General features: G+C 39.7%; 1 protein-coding gene across 10 annotated transcripts in view; it reads left to right on the top strand.

Annotated features, from left to right (window-relative positions):
• The window catches only part of LOC132905114 (TWiK family of potassium channels protein 18-like), a 369,444-nt gene that overhangs the window by 231,177 nt on the left and 121,864 nt on the right, over window positions 1-16,403 (top strand). The window contains exon 4 of one of the 10 annotated variants that reach the window (XM_060956102.1): window positions 13,097-13,287. The exons of the other annotated variants lie outside the window; for them this stretch is intronic. The gene's annotated coding sequence lies outside the window, so the exon portion shown is untranslated. The remainder of the gene's footprint in view (window positions 1-13,096; window positions 13,288-16,403) is intronic. 10 annotated transcript variants of the gene reach the window in all.

The following is a 16,403-nucleotide window of genomic DNA, read 5'->3' as shown; positions in this document are numbered from 1 at the left end:
ATCTTTCATAGTATTGGTAAAAGTTCATTAAAATGTTCATTAAAAAAGTTCATTATAATACTTTCAACATTTTTCATCGGTATACAGCGTGTAATTGTTATATGACGGTAGCTATTATATTTTTCGGGACGATATATGTTATTGAAATTGTGTACAAAAACGATGAAAACGAAAATGAAAAATCTCATTAAAGTATCATCCACTATTTTTCATTAAAATGCAATTTTACCTTTCTGTGTCATGAAATACGATGAGAATGAAAAATGGTGAGTTCATTTTAAAACTTGTCAATTGGAACTTTCATCTTGATGATTAAAAATTCGTTGTATTAATGAAACGCGTATAACGATTACTATTGTTAATAAAGATTTCTCTTAAAATGTTTGGTAAATTTTCAGATATATATATATGAACATTATCCGGGATATTCTGTCATTTAAAATTCAGTCGCTCGCGATAAACATCCATCTCGGATACCGTAACTTGCAATATTAATAAAGAGATTATATTGATTAAATGGTGTGTATAATTCGTACGTAAAATAGACGACTATCTCGTGGAAATATCTTCCATATTAACGATACGCGTGAAACCCTCGTGATATACACGATGGCGCCTACAACAGAATTGTTTCGTGCTCAATCGAGGATATTGGAGATGCAACGGATATAAAGGTCTTGTTATAATGACAATGAAACGTCACAACGAGCTTTCCAAAGATCAAGGCGCACGACAATGAGGTTGCGAACGAAGCTATGGAGATCAAACAGGAGCAGCAGGCCGACGCATCGAATTCAGGAACCGTCTCCTTCAGGCACAAACAGCCAGCCAGCCTTTCTCCAACAGAGAGCGAAGTAAATCATCCGGGTCTTAAACGAATCGCGGTCGAGGAGATTCTAGATGAGGTTAGCCAAGAAAAGACAAACCATCGTCGTCTCGGCTAGCAGACTAGAGGAATCCATGGATTAACCTGACCCAGCCTTTCCCCACCTTTCCACGCTATACCATCCTCACGGCAACCATGCTTCCTTATCCGTCGTACTAATATTGGCGCAGCAAACTGTTTGGACCGCAAGAGAAGAAGCTGAATAGCGTCTGTTACATCCTGTTTCTCCCATAGGACCTGCACGCCCTCCGCGGGATTCGCACAAACCACTTCTCCCGTTCCGCTTCAACCTTCTGGTTCTCTCGATGTCTTCTAACAGAGAACTTGTTCTCTCTCTGTCTCTATCTATCTATCTCCATCTATCTATCTAGCTATCTTTTTCCCTTGCCTCGATATCCTTAAGTTCCGCAAAGTGAAATTTACAGCATACTCGATGGCGTGTTCCGTGCATGGAGTTCGCTATAGAGGGTGTTAGAATCTTGCTTAATATTCTGCAAGGTCCCTTGGGTCACCTTACCTTCACAAAGGTGGCCGAACTAAACGTGACTGGTGACGAAAAGAATCTGTCACGAGTGCGGTAAGATTTCGAGCACACGCGCTTTCGAAATTTTTCAACGCACACGTCAAGTCACGATCTTCAACGTCCTAATTATTTGGAGAATCGAGTAGTTTGAAATACGAGCCGCTTGCAGGCTAAAGTGGTTAATTTTACTTTTCGAAGTTGTTTAACCCTCGGTGCGAAAACGTTTGATCGATGATTATCCGCGATAATTTCATCAATTTTCTCTAGTTCTTGTTTCGTGCAGTGAACCGAGTTGGCAAACAAGCGGCTCGTATTTTACTAGGTAACGAACGAACACGGATGAAAATAAATTGACGAAGAAATATTACAGAAGGTAACGCTAGTCTCTCCCTTTCCCCCCCTCTCTCTCTCCGTTAGCAAAAAAATTCGAGGACTGTTTTCCGCGAGAAAAGGACTTTATCGTAGATATAAAAATCGTTGTAAGAGTAGAATTTCCTCGGAGATTCGAAGAAGATATTTGCGGGCTTCGAGATAATGGACGCCGATATAACGAAGGCAATTTTATTAAGACGTCGAAGCACGCGATTCGATTTATGGCGCAATTCAAACTCTTCCCGCGACGCTTTATGCGGTGACCGCGGAAGTTAATTTCGGAAGATTTTCAATAGCCCGATTTACGAACGGTCGGGACGAATTTACGCGCGACTTTATTTGAAAATTGCATCGCATACGTTGAAAACACGAGCACCGAAGGAATCTCGGTGGCTTGGAAACAAAAAGGAGAAAATTCGACGAGGCAACATTCTCGCGTTGTTCTTAGCGTTCTGATCACAGCGATTCCTTTGAAAGGAATCGGAATTCCTTCCTTGGCGGTGGGTTCTAAGCAGGAATAATCCCGAAATAATTAACAGCATGGAATTCGATGAGGAGGCTTTTGATCGAACGAGCTTACGTGCGTAGAATATGCGGCAGGTACAAGGTCGATAAAAAGAGGCTGATAAAGGCGCATAAAGGGAGAGCAGCTTTGCCTGGTTCAATCTCCTCGTATGGAAACTGATATTCTATAAAGCGTCGTGCTGCAGTACACTCTTTCAGTCCTTTGGAAAACGCATCTGTAATGCATGATGACAAAGAAAGGGGATTACGTCAAGGGGGAGGGGAAAAAGATAAAATGAAACGAATAACGATAGCAGCCGGAGAGATGCACCGTACACTCTCTTTTCACTTCTCCTTTCTCTCCCGTCAAGCTAACCTCTTGCTTCCCCTTTCTATTGTTACGTAGACATCGTTTTCTCGCTTATTTACGTGCCTTTCGGACAGTTTTATTCGCTTTTAGTCTTTCTGCAAATTGGAGTAGCCACTTCGTTTCATGCACGTGTATACCACTGTCCTTCGTTTTATCCTTTTCCCTCCCTCTTTCTCTCCTTTGCATCTACTTTCCTAGTCTTGTTACTGCTTCTCGTGCCGCACCTCGGATGCTGTTTGTTATTTGCTTATCTTACCGTCGCCATTCGTCCCCATTTTCTCCACTTTATTATACTTTTTCTGCGTATCAAAGGGGAAAAGAAACGGCGACACGCTAAGTTGGGCGTTGAAACATTTGCTGGCAGAATAAAACAGGACAACTACTGAAATTTTCAACGTCGGAAATTTCGGATATTTGTGTTATTTATTATACGATTAAAGCGCGTATAAGTCTGAACGACAAGTTTTTCGCATTTCGTGACACGAACAATGTACGTGACGAACGTGAAGATTGCTGTAGCCGAATATTCGCGGTGTCCTATTTTTAATCAGTACGCGAGAACGGTGTCAAGATTATTGGTCGTATTACAGAGCGAATTAAATAATCAGGTTGCGGATTTTTATGCAGATTCCTTTGTCAAATCAATACCTTCGTACCGTTTGCTTAATTCCTTTATGCAAAGAAGAAGATTTAGATTTACCTATTAAATATCATAAAGAATATTATACTTTGAATGTTTTGATATGTTTCTGTATTTTTTATATCTTTTAATTTCTCATAATTGCATAAAAATCTGTAAATGATATTTACTGTGTTTCAATAGAAATCCACGACGACTAGTTTTTCTTCCAACTGATAATAAGTTTATATCCAATAGAAATTCGCTTCTACATTCACGCATTGATAAGATGATAATGCTCTCATACGTTAGTGAATGCATCGTAGACGATAAGGCGATTCGTTGTTGTAACATATTCCGATCAACCGCTCTAAATGGACTTGTAGTATACATTTCAACTGCAGACGCACGCGTGCACACTTATGCAACGGATGTGACATTATATCCAGTATTGAGTAAATACATGCGTCGGTGGCACGCCTTGTTCAATGTACGGTTCGTCGATGTACCGTTGCGAGTTATTATGTGACTCGTATAAACCCATACCAATGTACCTGGCCACCTATGTATGTTCACCCTATGTTCGAAATTTGGGAATGCTCGTAATGTACCACGTGCAGCTACGGGTACAATCCCTGAGACGGGGCTCGACGTGTGGCCATAGAGAGGTTAGACAGAATCGTATTGTGCAACGCGCAGACTACGCTAAATTCAAATACACGCCAACCGAATTTCGTTCTGGCTGCGAACAAGCCCGGTTTCCTAGCATCGCGTAGTAAAATCTAAAAATTCTCTTCATTTCGTTTAACACGTTGATTGCCAGGCGAATTTTATATATCTTGCTGTGGGAGCTGAAATACATCAAAATATACGTACTACAACGTAACATTTCATTTTTGCGCATTTTTTCTCTCAAAATGTTATCCGGATCGTTCGCGTTATTTATCATTTTTTAATCGGCAAAAATTATCTCGCTATGATCGTCCTAAATTTAGTAACGTGGGTCATCGATCACCACTGTGGCAGTCAACGTGTTTAGAATGTACCTAATTATACCTTGATTATTAGACGTTCGTAAATTATATTTTCCTTGGAAAAGGAAACAACGAATCTTTCTGGACGACATCGTTTCTTTTTATTTTGGTTTTTTTTACAATTTGTCCTGGAGGACATTTGGTAAAGTGTTATATCTTATTGGTGAAAAAAAAAATAAAATAAAAATAAATATAGCATGTGGGTGGCTACCCCCAGCGGGGTGCCAGCTTCGTTTTTTCTAAGTTATATCTTTTATGCGGACGACATCGTGGAAATTTTCCCAGTTACTACCTAAGAAGTATCTGGATTCATCAAGAACAAGTGACACAATAGGTATTGCATAATAAAAACTAAACGTTCTCTTCATTTCATCGAAAGAGTCAGATTTTAATTTATGTCTTGATTGTAAAATGTTTGCGTATAAATTGTCCGAATTGTTTCAGTTACATCGCGTATATTACATTTTCTGTAAAGCGCTTCTTAGCAAAGGAAACAACAAATCATCCTGGACGACATTGTCAAGACATTTCTCGAGTTGTTAACTCGGAAACATCCTGATTCAACGAGAAAGAGGTACAAGCGGTATTCGAGTCTTTAACGCGTTGCCGACCCTTGTCAGTTTTCCTTTATTTCGGTCGATCTTTCTTCCGCAACGATCATCCCTCGCACTTCGCTCGCGGGATTTCGCTTCACGTTTACACGACGTGGTAAATAAGGATTTAGTCGATTCGCCAGCTTGATCTCGCTATCTGAACGGCTGCAAGCGGCTAAAAGTTTCTATGATAAACGATTCTGTCTTGATGTTAAAAACTACCCAACCCTCGCCGCTTCCTCCTTTCTCTTCCGAGTTTCACGCTTATCGTTGTTTCGTTCCTTTTTCATCAACTTGTCGAGCATGAAAAATTACCGAAAAGCACGCGAAGCACTTTGCTAGTACGTTTGCTAAACAAGCTATTAAATCTGGTAATCCGGAGTTGGAAAATTTTCTCAATTTCCAAAATGGTATTCCAATTATAGCTGAATGCCGTGCGAGATTAATATTTGCCAAATTTCAAAATTTCCATTTGACTTTGCAAAAGTTAGTTCTTCGAGCAATTTTCCAAATTTCAGAGTTCGAGTTTCTATTAGTTGCTTTGGATCCATACCTTTCCCTCCGCTTTGGTAATTTACCTTCCCTTCATATTCCATAAATTGGTTCTATCACAGTTAGCAGTATATATCTGAACATATTGCCGGATTTAAGCGAATAGATTTCGTAACTAAGGTACAAGACGATAGATTGATTAAATAAAAAGATGATTCCCATTTTTTCCTAACAAATATCGAAATAATTTATTATCTAGGGAATTTCATAATTTCTTTTTTGCGAAGCGAGAAAACAACAGTCGTTCCGATTTATACTTTTTCCGATAGTACGTAAGTTCGCTAATGGTTTTATCGTGTTTTCATAAAAAGAAATCTATTTCCAAATTAACGGTTGGTAGCAACTGCCACTCATACGGCGAATCGTACGAACCACTTTAAATAAAATAAAGTAACTGAAGATATCCTTAAGCGGAACGCCAATACATAGCGCGAGTGAAATATCCGTATCATTTGACCGACACTTATTCGTCTTGATTTCCTTCCGTCGTAGAAACGATTCTCGTTCCATGGTGGTAACATCCGTCACAAACAAGCCGTAACTACGTACGTGGTTGCCTAGCCGACTGGGCAATTGGTACAGTGAAAACTAAGTTAGACTAGAAGGTCCTCGAAATGGAGTTACCTTTACAAACCCAGTCGTGGTCAGTGTCAGTACTCGCAATCCGCTTGTTCTGACGTATTAGCGAAACATAAGCATTCTACAAATTTTGAGATGGCTAATGTTTCGTCATTAATTGTTCTAGAAGTATCCTCGTTAGAACTGTCACGGCTTCATTTATTACTCTTCGCGTTCGCAGCATCGCTTTACTATTTATTCGAAATATCCTTTTACGTTCTTTTATACACTTTTCATAGTACACTCGTACTTTTTACTTTTATTTCAGAGTTTGACACGGCATATTATTTCCATTCGAAGCCGTACGAGTACCAGAATTTATAAAATACCTTTAATTAGAAAATCCGAAAAATCTGGACCCTTATCTCCACGGATACGTGTTTTAATCTCGAACTCTTTAACTGGAAAACGTTCTTAAGAACGTCGGACGCGTAATAACGGCAGAAAGCTAAAGATGGAATTAATTCGATGTAAATACCCGGGATAGATCATCGGAAATAGCTTCCGAGCGAGCGGATGCGCAAAGTCGGTGTTCCGACACTCGAGCGATCACGATCCCCTAATGAACAGGTCCGTAAAATCGACGAGGGTGAAATGATCCCTAAACGATGAACGGCATTCGCGAGGCATTCTCGGCACGAGGGTGGCCGAAGCATCGGTATTCATCCTTCGGCACGTATTCGTCGGAGTAGATTGACCTCCTGAGAAAAATCACGGCTCGTGTCCGTGACTATATTCCGACGGTCTCCACTCGACTTTCTACTCGAAACGGTCGAGCTCTTGCTCGTCGAAGACCGCACGCGGTCTGCCGTGACTCTTTTAGCGATTCAATTTTCTTAGGATAGCGAACACGTCGCGTAGCTCGGAATTGACTGAATAAGATATACTCGTCCTGAATCGAGAAGCTAGAAGCTAGAAGCGCGGAATGAAAGGGCTTGAATAGGCCCTTGCCCGAGGTATCATCGTACTTATTCGCCATGGAATCGGTCACGAGGCACGAAGCCAGCCTAGAATTTACCGCTTACTCGACCGTTTTAAATCCTTCTGGCGGACGAGCACCGACCATTTGCCCTTTACTTCGTCAGCCGTTTTTCACCCTCCGTTCGCCGATTCTTCTTCAGTTCCGACGTCGCGCCACTCGAACGCCCGACGACGAATTGCCGAGCCCGCTTCGCTTCCGCCTTGTTCTCGCTCGATTAATATTCCTGCGAAGCGCGAGACTCCAGGAAACGACGTCGCGCTTCTTTTTGCCATCCCCCGCCGATCCTGCAAGTCGGATGAAATCCCGACCTCATTACTAATCGGTCCCGTGAAAGTCGGTAATGGATTCAGGGGTCGCGGCGGGACGCGCTCCTGCTATGAATATTAAGTCTCAGATTTTCGGAAGACATTCCCGACCGCACCTCCACGATGATCCGGAGAGTTGAATAATTTTGTGGTTCGCACGTTTTCATTCAGAAATTTGCTCCATCGTGCCGCGGGATTTGAACCCTCGATTAAGATTAATTTCACAAGCATCTGCCCTTGCTACGTACGATCAATAGCATACTCGTCGTACGTACACTTCGATACTTGCTCGATAGTATGTCGTTTCAAGTTCGATCCTTCGACTCCTCTTGCCTGTTTTATTTCGTTTCACGATCGGACAGAAATTACCTCAAGTACTAATTTATCGTATTATACGTCGATACTAAGGAGTTTCGCTCGACTGTGAATACCAATACCTACGTAAAACGTATGTAAGCGTTGATTGATTATGGCATTTATGGATAGGCTAATGGATAGTTTAAAACTCAGCACTTGTAAAGCTATTTTCAGTGCTTCATCAATAACGTCGTTATATCATAGCGACGTGTTTAATTTATCGGTTACATCTATATAATTTACACGTATGTATGTATGTTTATCGTATACAGTTGTTACATACTAAAAGCGTGGAAAACGTGTGACGTTGAGTAAAAATCTCTGGTGATGTGACTAACTTTTACGTAGCATTTTTTCCAACCTATGGAATCGTTTATGTTTTGACGTAAACGTGGTGAAAATCGGAGAGCCCTGCGAAGATACGCGATTATACGATGTATATGTAAAATTTCGAGTTTATCTAGAATGGCGAGGTAACAAATCATTTAAGTACATTACAACGCAATTAACGATTATCCGAATAATAACATTTTGATAAACGGCGACATGGCGAGCCCTTGATACGCGCACCGATGTAAAATCCATTAAACCAGTGAAAATTTCCGCTCAACTATGGCGATTGATAAAAGCCTTGAAATAATTATAAATCGATATTAAAATTTCGCGATATTAGTGTTTGGAAATTAAGCAGCTTTTATCAAAGAGCAGATTCGTTTGTCTACGTTAAAGATTAATTATCTTCGTCTGTTAAACGATAAACGAATCGTGTTTATTATTGAAAATTCAACTAATAAAAATTATGCTATATAGAAGAGATGCCTCGGTAGATATTTGTTCATATTTTGCGATATAATTTACCTGGTTATTAAACTTAAAATACGTTCCTTCGAACAACCGAGAATTTACTTTAACATTATATTCATATTGATAGGAAACAGAAATTTCGAAGCAGATGTATTTTCTGCCTCGACGATCGAATGTACGTATAGCCTCGTAAATTACAACTTTACGCTCTTATGATTTCCCTAGATACGTTTATAGAGTTGCCGATACGCAGTCCGTGAATTATCGATACGTATTCACAGACCGCTTTAAACTGTATAATGTCTCCAATTAAAAACCAATCCGTTATGTTTCGCTGCGTAATCGATTTTATTTTTAAATCCTATATTTCGAAATTGCTCGCGTCGTCATCGAAATTTAAGAAATGTTATATTTCACGAGAGAATGAGAATTCTCTCGGAATCATTTACCGAAATTGTTGAAAAATGAAAGCCGCTACGAACAGATAAAAATCGAGAGTGTTTTAGCGAAGTTATATAGGTAGGTGAGTGCAATATCTCAAGCGTAACACATGGCGTATTATAAAGTCATAAAGGTTATTCAATTTCCCTTCAAGACACAAATGCAGTTCAAATAACTTTGATGTAGAAATTATTTCATGTACATAAATTCTCTGTACGATGTCGACTTCGAAATATTGCAAGGGAACGAGTGTAGCTTTAAATGCAGATACTTTCCACCAGTAAACTACTGTATCGTATCTCCTCGATAAAACCGCATAAAATCAAATTAATTTCCTGTCCCTACGAAAAGTATTTCTACGTTATTGTATTCACTATTGTATTTATATACTGTTTAATTAATTCTGTGTATATTAAATTTCGTATCATTTATGGTTATACAAATTTTATGCTACGCGAATAAAATTTGGAAATTGATAAGAAGACGCTTCATTGGAAAATAAAAGTACGTACTGTTAAGGTATAGAGAGGATTTGGAAAAACAAATAGTTTAAAATTTATTTTCAATGTACGTTACTTTATTTAACACGTACAAGTACCTTTTGCAGTCACTGTATCGAGAGCTATGCTCCGATTGCTACCGATAAGAACTATCCGCACGAAAAGTTGCAAAGATTTGCTTATCCTCGTCCTCTAATAATATACGTTATTTAAAAATACATTTCTTTCCTACATTTCGTCTAAACCGTAGGTAGAATGCTGAGATAAATCACGGCAGACTAAAACCGCGAATAGAGGCGACGAAGCAAGCTGTCCCTGGCGATTAAATATCCATTAGTCGGGTGCAATCGGTAAGAGAACGAATTACATCGAACGACGCGTTTGGCGAGGAATTCTACGTGCGATGTCACGATTGTTAAGAGAATACTTTTACCGGTGAAAGCCGTGGATGGTAAGATAGGTGGCGTAATAAATGTCACTACGGACAGAGCTTAAGGCTGACCATCACGGGCCGTTTGCCAAACGAACTTCTATCTTTAGTTTTGTCGATCGTTTTGCTCGTTTAGCAGGATCCAGGCCAGCTTTCTTGGCATTCGAAGCACCATATCCACCCTCTTTCGTCCAAGTATCGTTAGCATCGTCGCATCGAGGACACGTTCGTCTCACACCCTTAGGCTTAGTTTCGAAAGCTCTGACTGTCGTCTGGAAAACACAAACCTCGCAGGAACGACCGCCGGCATCGTCAGGATACGGGCATCCGTTTCCCCAGTTTCTGGTCGAGCTAACCTCCCGATTCTATTTCGCTGTATCTTCAGTTGAACGTAAAGTTCGTGGCATCCGGTTCGTAAAGGAACTCGGCAAACTGTCGAGTTGCAAATTCGTATCGTCATGCCAAACGTGCTGGTCCGAAATCCCAACGAAACTATCCTACGGCTCGCCCGACACGTTCCAAAACGTTCCTCTCGCACGTGTATTTAGCGAATTACTTGCTAGTTTGTTTTAATTTCGTTAACGTCTCTACCTGTACGTTTGCTTTCACTTCTCGAGGTGCGTTTCGGTTCGTTGCTGTTCAACTGCGAATATCGAGCTGTGATTCCTGCTATTTTCCAAACATTGTTATTTGCTAGGTTAGACGCACGCTCGGGAATTATCGGATTAACGCGCTTCATTCGTCCGCTCTATTTAGAACTTTTCTATTGTGATAAATTTGAAATGCAACGTAGAGGCGAAGCAGCAGGGGAAACGAAGTCTGCAGATTATAATGGAACTTTCCTCCACCCGTATTCCAGTTATTGCAAAACTCTAATAAATTCTACTATTCCATTTTACTTTTCTAATAACTTTATTTAGCGTTTTACGTTGTGAGGCGTCTACGAGTTGGATTAACAGATTTGTAATTAAAAACAATTGAAGAACGAAACCAGCGGAAAGCATTGAATTTAAATTAACGTCACAGCACTTATGGTCGCTTTTACATTTCACTCGTTAGAAGATACGACTGTAAGAACTGCAACATTTTTGTGTGTTACAAACACTTCAAGGGCATCGTGCAACGAGAATTTTTCTTCGATAAACGATCAGTATGCAGCGAGGCTTTCAACCATACGTCTTACTTTGAATTTGTACCAAACTCTAAGGAGTTTCAAAGTTAAACGATCGAACTTTACTGCTATGTTCTACGAGTAAAAATAGGACAAAATGTGTAAACGTAGATCCGGAAACGTCCTACTAAAAAGTTGTAACGAGGATATTAAGCGTGAAAATACTGTTGTAAGGATGAGCGAGTATCGTAGAATAATTTGTCTGCTGTTTATGCTAAAAGCGAATCGATAAAGATGCCCGTCGAGGTGAGAATCAAGAGTGAAATACTCGCGGGAAATGTCAGATATCGAGCATGCTTGTTTTAGAGTGTCTCCGTAGCAGAGCATCTCAATAAGTATTTCTGACATATCATGTCTCAGGAGAGGATCCGACAATTCAAGTATGTACTTGAGAACATTGCTTTCAAAACAGAAACTTCGATTTATCGACTATAAACTCCTCTGTGTTATCGTTCCATCTTCAAGAATGCTCACTTCTCTTATAATACAAACTTGTTAGGATATAACCAGCGATTTATCTTGGAAATTTCAATTCCGCAAGACTACAGGTTACATGTTGCTAAAGTCGCGAAGCCGTTTATATTGATAATTTAAAAAAATATTTAATTTGAAATCTATCTCTTTGCGAACCAAGAAAATTTCATTGAACTATCTATGAAAAACTAAGTTACCTAAGTGTTCGCCATTCTCAGCCTCTCAAAGTTCAGCTCCTAAGAACATTCTCCATGACAGTATCTGCCACTAGCTTCCGTATTTCGGCTCGAATATTCTCTTTCAGTTACTCGATGGCCCTTAAGTTTATTTACGTATTTACACGTTGTTCTCAAGACAACCAAATGGAAAAAATTAGAATCTGTCAAGTTTGTCGATCGAAAGGTTCAATCGAAACTCAATTTCTGGAAATAGGATTTTATAATTTCTATTCGTCGAATAACGCCGTAACCTCCCATAATCGATCTTGCAAGTACAACTTGAGAAGTTCTCGAACGGAAGAAAAGAAATTCAATTAAAAAATATTATGAATACTTCTACCGATCTTTTCACGACTTCTGCACCATCCTGTTTATTTCAGCCTCTGAAACACGCGTTTCATGGCATCTATTTCTTTTTATTTGGTTTTCATTTCCAATTAAAATATTTCTTAAATCAAACTAATCGGGTTTTAGTACATGCAACTTAATGCCTCTCCAGATTATGGAACCATCTCGCAATGTTTTGTCGCTTACGTTCTATTTAACCAGTAATATCAAATTCGATTGAAAATTAATGATCAGTGTTCTTCCTTCTCTTTTTTGTTAACGTTGAATAAAATTAAAAATGTATGCATCTACGAATGACCTTTGAACATACAGGTAAGTAATATTTATACGAATTTCGAAGTTGAAGGGTCGAATGTTTTTCGTACGACACAAGGTCCATACATTGGCTTTTCCATTACTATTTTTTACACAGCCAGCTAACGTCCGTTCCAGTTTTCGAGCAATTTTGGACTGTTTTGTCATTCGCGCATGTTGCTTGCTTCCCGTTACTCGTTTGTCATTTTACTTGTGCCAGAAATGTTTGACGTCAATGGCGATCTGAAATCCGAAAATTTTTGTTATTTCCAACGCGATACCATAGCCGTGGTCGAACGCTGGGAAAAACAATACTCGCGCCGTTTCAACGATTTTGACTTCCCTGAATTCGATATCAAAATAATCAAGCGTCTCTATCGTATTTCGTTTCTACTCGAAGCTTCGTACGCTACTTCCACCGAATTGCATCGGTGAAATATTCATCAGAGAGCGGCATAGCGCTTCTCAAGAAGGAGTTCGACTAAACTTCGAGCTGCGCGATCGAATTTGTGAGAGGCTGCCGTCGCTGGAAAAATTCGTAGAATCGTCGAATCGAATGACAATGGGCGAACGTGAACCGGTAGGAAAGTCGAACTGCGGCAAAGGTCTGGGGACCCGGAATTACAGTTTCGAAGGAGAGTAAAGCGAGTCGAATCCTCTTCTTCGCCACTCCCCCCATCTCCTTTACGTTCGTTTTGCAGGTTTGTCCCCGACGAGCGACGGCTTGTTTGTCGCAAGATGTCGACCGGATTTGTAAACCACCCTGTTCGAATCGACCGAATTATTCCTGGAACCGCGAGATAATTAAGGAAGTTTCACCGAGGACAATCCGTCTTGGCTGACTGCTTCTGTGGACTCGTCCCGTTGGAAAAGGGGTTGAGAAGACAGACTGGTTCGTAGCGATCTACGATCAACACTCTCTCTTTCGTCCCTCCGCCTCCTGTTTCTCTTCCTCTCTCTCTCTCTCTTCCTCTGTCTTATCTTTCCCTTTCGCTCGTACTGTCTGGATGAACACCCCGTTCGATACGTCTTCTCGTTTGGCTAGCTTCGATCTACCAAGGGACAGGCGAGACGTGCTCGCGTCAAGAACTTCTTGAGATCTGCCTCGAACAATACTATACCTTAGTCCTTACTCGTGCACCTTGCAATTTCGCCTTGCAACTTTCTTGTATAGAAGAGGAAGGAGACCGACCGAGTCTGTGAAACGCAGAGTTCTGGTATTATGGTTTCACGGTAAAACATAGTGTGTCAAGCGTTTGATGAATTGTGATGGAAAATTGTGAGAAGTTCCCCTGGAAATTTAACTCTGTTTACAGGGAAATGAATGCGAATAAGTTGGACGTGGTTGGTGCGCTGTGTTCAATTTGGATATCGCGAAACGGATATAGAATTAATTTTCAGTTTATTTTGTAATAATTGAAATAAATGATGATCCGCCAGCGATAAGCAGACCGTGGATTTTTACAAAAATTTATATTTCTCAGAATATAGTTTAAAAAGTAGAATATCGGTGGAAAATTGTTCCACCAAGTGACATTGAAAGCATTACGTTTTGAATATTTTATACATTTCCTCTATATTATGTGCATTTTGTGTAATTTTACACTTTAAAATTTCCTATATGCAAACGCGTAAAAATTCACAGTCCAGCGATAAGCTTAGGTAATATGCAATTTCCAATTATTCTTTGTATTACTTTATTTTAGGTTACGTTATTTCCAGCACGATTGCCTTCGAATTTCTCCCGTTTCGCTCATCAAAGTTTCTCCGTTTTAAAAGAACCCGTACAAAATTTACATTAAATACTAGGTTTCCCAGCGGAGGAAAAAAGAAAGCTAAGCGCGAATTCGTCCGCTATTCTTGGCGAAAATGCAAACCAAGAAGCGCCGTTTCTGTGCGTGGATGTATAAAAAAACAGGGGGTTATGGAGGTCGTGGTGGCATCAAAGTATGACCGAAGTACCTCCATACTCGGTCTCGTTTATGGTCGAGCGTCTCGGAACCACAGAGTGCATCGTATAAGTGGTGACGGAAAGGGGAAATTTCATTTTGTATAGCGTCGTTTTCTTTTCCCGCCCCGCTGTCCCTTTTTCACCGAAATTATCTGCGAACCGCTCTACACGCAGCGCTCTTTGCTCGTTAAAGCGGAATATCGAGCTGCATGCAACCTCTGCCTCTCGTTGGTTTTACACACGCGCACATGTTCACCCATCTACACACACTTGAAAAATCTTTGTACTGTTTGGCGACAAGATTTTAATATTATAGATGAGTAAAAAGCATAACGGCTTACGAAGTATCTGATGCTATTAAATCTACGAAGAAAAATAAGAAGAGGCGTTGTACGCGTAGAAATGAGTTTCACGGAAGCAAAAGGGATGCATATTAATTAATACTGTGAAATATTAATTAATACTTTGAATAACTATGACATGGATATTATGGAGAAAACTATCTCTAGCTACTTGTACGATCGACTATTGGAATCAAAAATCGAGATTTAGAAATCATTTCATGAATGCAGAATGACTACATTTTTTAGGGTTGTACAACCCCTGCGCGTTCAATACTGATAAATATATTGCAACTAACAAATTAAGGGCATAGAATTTCGCGACCACGTGGGTTGTCCTCTTAGTATACTCAAGTAAACTCTTCGAAAAATACTTTGGATAATATCAACACGATAACTTCCACGGTGATCATCAATGATCTACGTTCTATTAAATTATCTTAAGAATGATTAAAATAGGACAAATTACATCGACCAAAATGTTTTCAACGCTATGAGCGAGCTAGAGAACTGTTCCAGGGAGAAGGCACGAGAATGCAATATTGTATTTTTCAAGAAATAAATGTTAAGGTGTAATATATTTCAATTTATTACAACTTCCATGGTAAAATACGTACATGTATGTATAAAATTGCGTGACAGTCAAGGTAACTTGCCGCGCGAGAGGTCATAATATCAGCGTCAAAGACTACGCATCGAAAGAGAAAATGATGCTTCCGATAAAAATTTGCGTGAAAAACATGACGTTAACCCTAATTGATCACTTCGGAGCGTTAAAACTAACGTTTGAAACGAATAGACAGAGATATTGCATTTTACGCTTTATCACCCGTGCCTTTATCCCGTCAAGCTTCTTCCGCGTTTCATATTCCTTTCCTTGCCCACACCCATCATCCATTTTCCACGTTTATTTCTTTTTTCAAATATCGTAAAGGTTCATGCTTCACGACTCCTGTTGCCCGTTTCACGCCCTCTCACCTTACGTTCTCCTATTTTTTTTTTTTTTTCTCTTCATTGCTTCAACGTTAGACAGTTTCATAGAGACGCGTCGCGCACGCTAACGTTCACCAGTCGTTCGACGCATTGTATTTCTGTCGCTGACAATAATTTCCATAATGTCGCGACCGTTCTTCTACAGGAAACGTTGCCACTTTGAATCCATGAATTTCTGTGGCAATTTTTCTGTCGAATTTACCGTGTAGTTAAGATAATTTCAACTACAAGCACAGTGAACGAAGCGGAACGTGTCTTTACACATTTACGTTAGCAATTACATATTTCCCTGCCAAAATGTTTCAGTTTGAAATTCCTCGCTCGATTTACAGTATTTACAAACGTAAACTGTCGATGAGAAAATTTGTATAATTCGATGATACATAAAGCGGGCGTTTTTCAACGAAAACCAAATATGTTTTCGGAAGAAATACCGTGCAAGAGAGAATTTTGGCAATGAAATCAAATATTGAATTGCTTTTACGGTATTGAAACAAGACGTCGATAAAAAAAGGAAGCTACCACTCTTCGTGGTATCATTTACGAATACCAAGCTCTTTGGTTAACGATATGTTTCAATATTTTTTTGTTAAATCCACATTAGCGATAAAACAGAAACTCTTAACTAAACAGGCTTCTCTTATAACAGTATTAACCCTGCTGCGATCCTCGACTTCCTTATACCTTAATCTTATCTTAATCTACCATTGTGTTGATCGAATA

The sequence above is a fragment of the Bombus pascuorum genome, chromosome 3 (genome assembly GCF_905332965.1).
Source record: "Bombus pascuorum chromosome 3, iyBomPasc1.1, whole genome shotgun sequence".
NCBI lineage: Eukaryota > Metazoa > Arthropoda > Insecta > Hymenoptera > Apidae > Bombus > Bombus pascuorum.
This window is presented reverse-complemented; position numbering and strand designations above follow the sequence as displayed.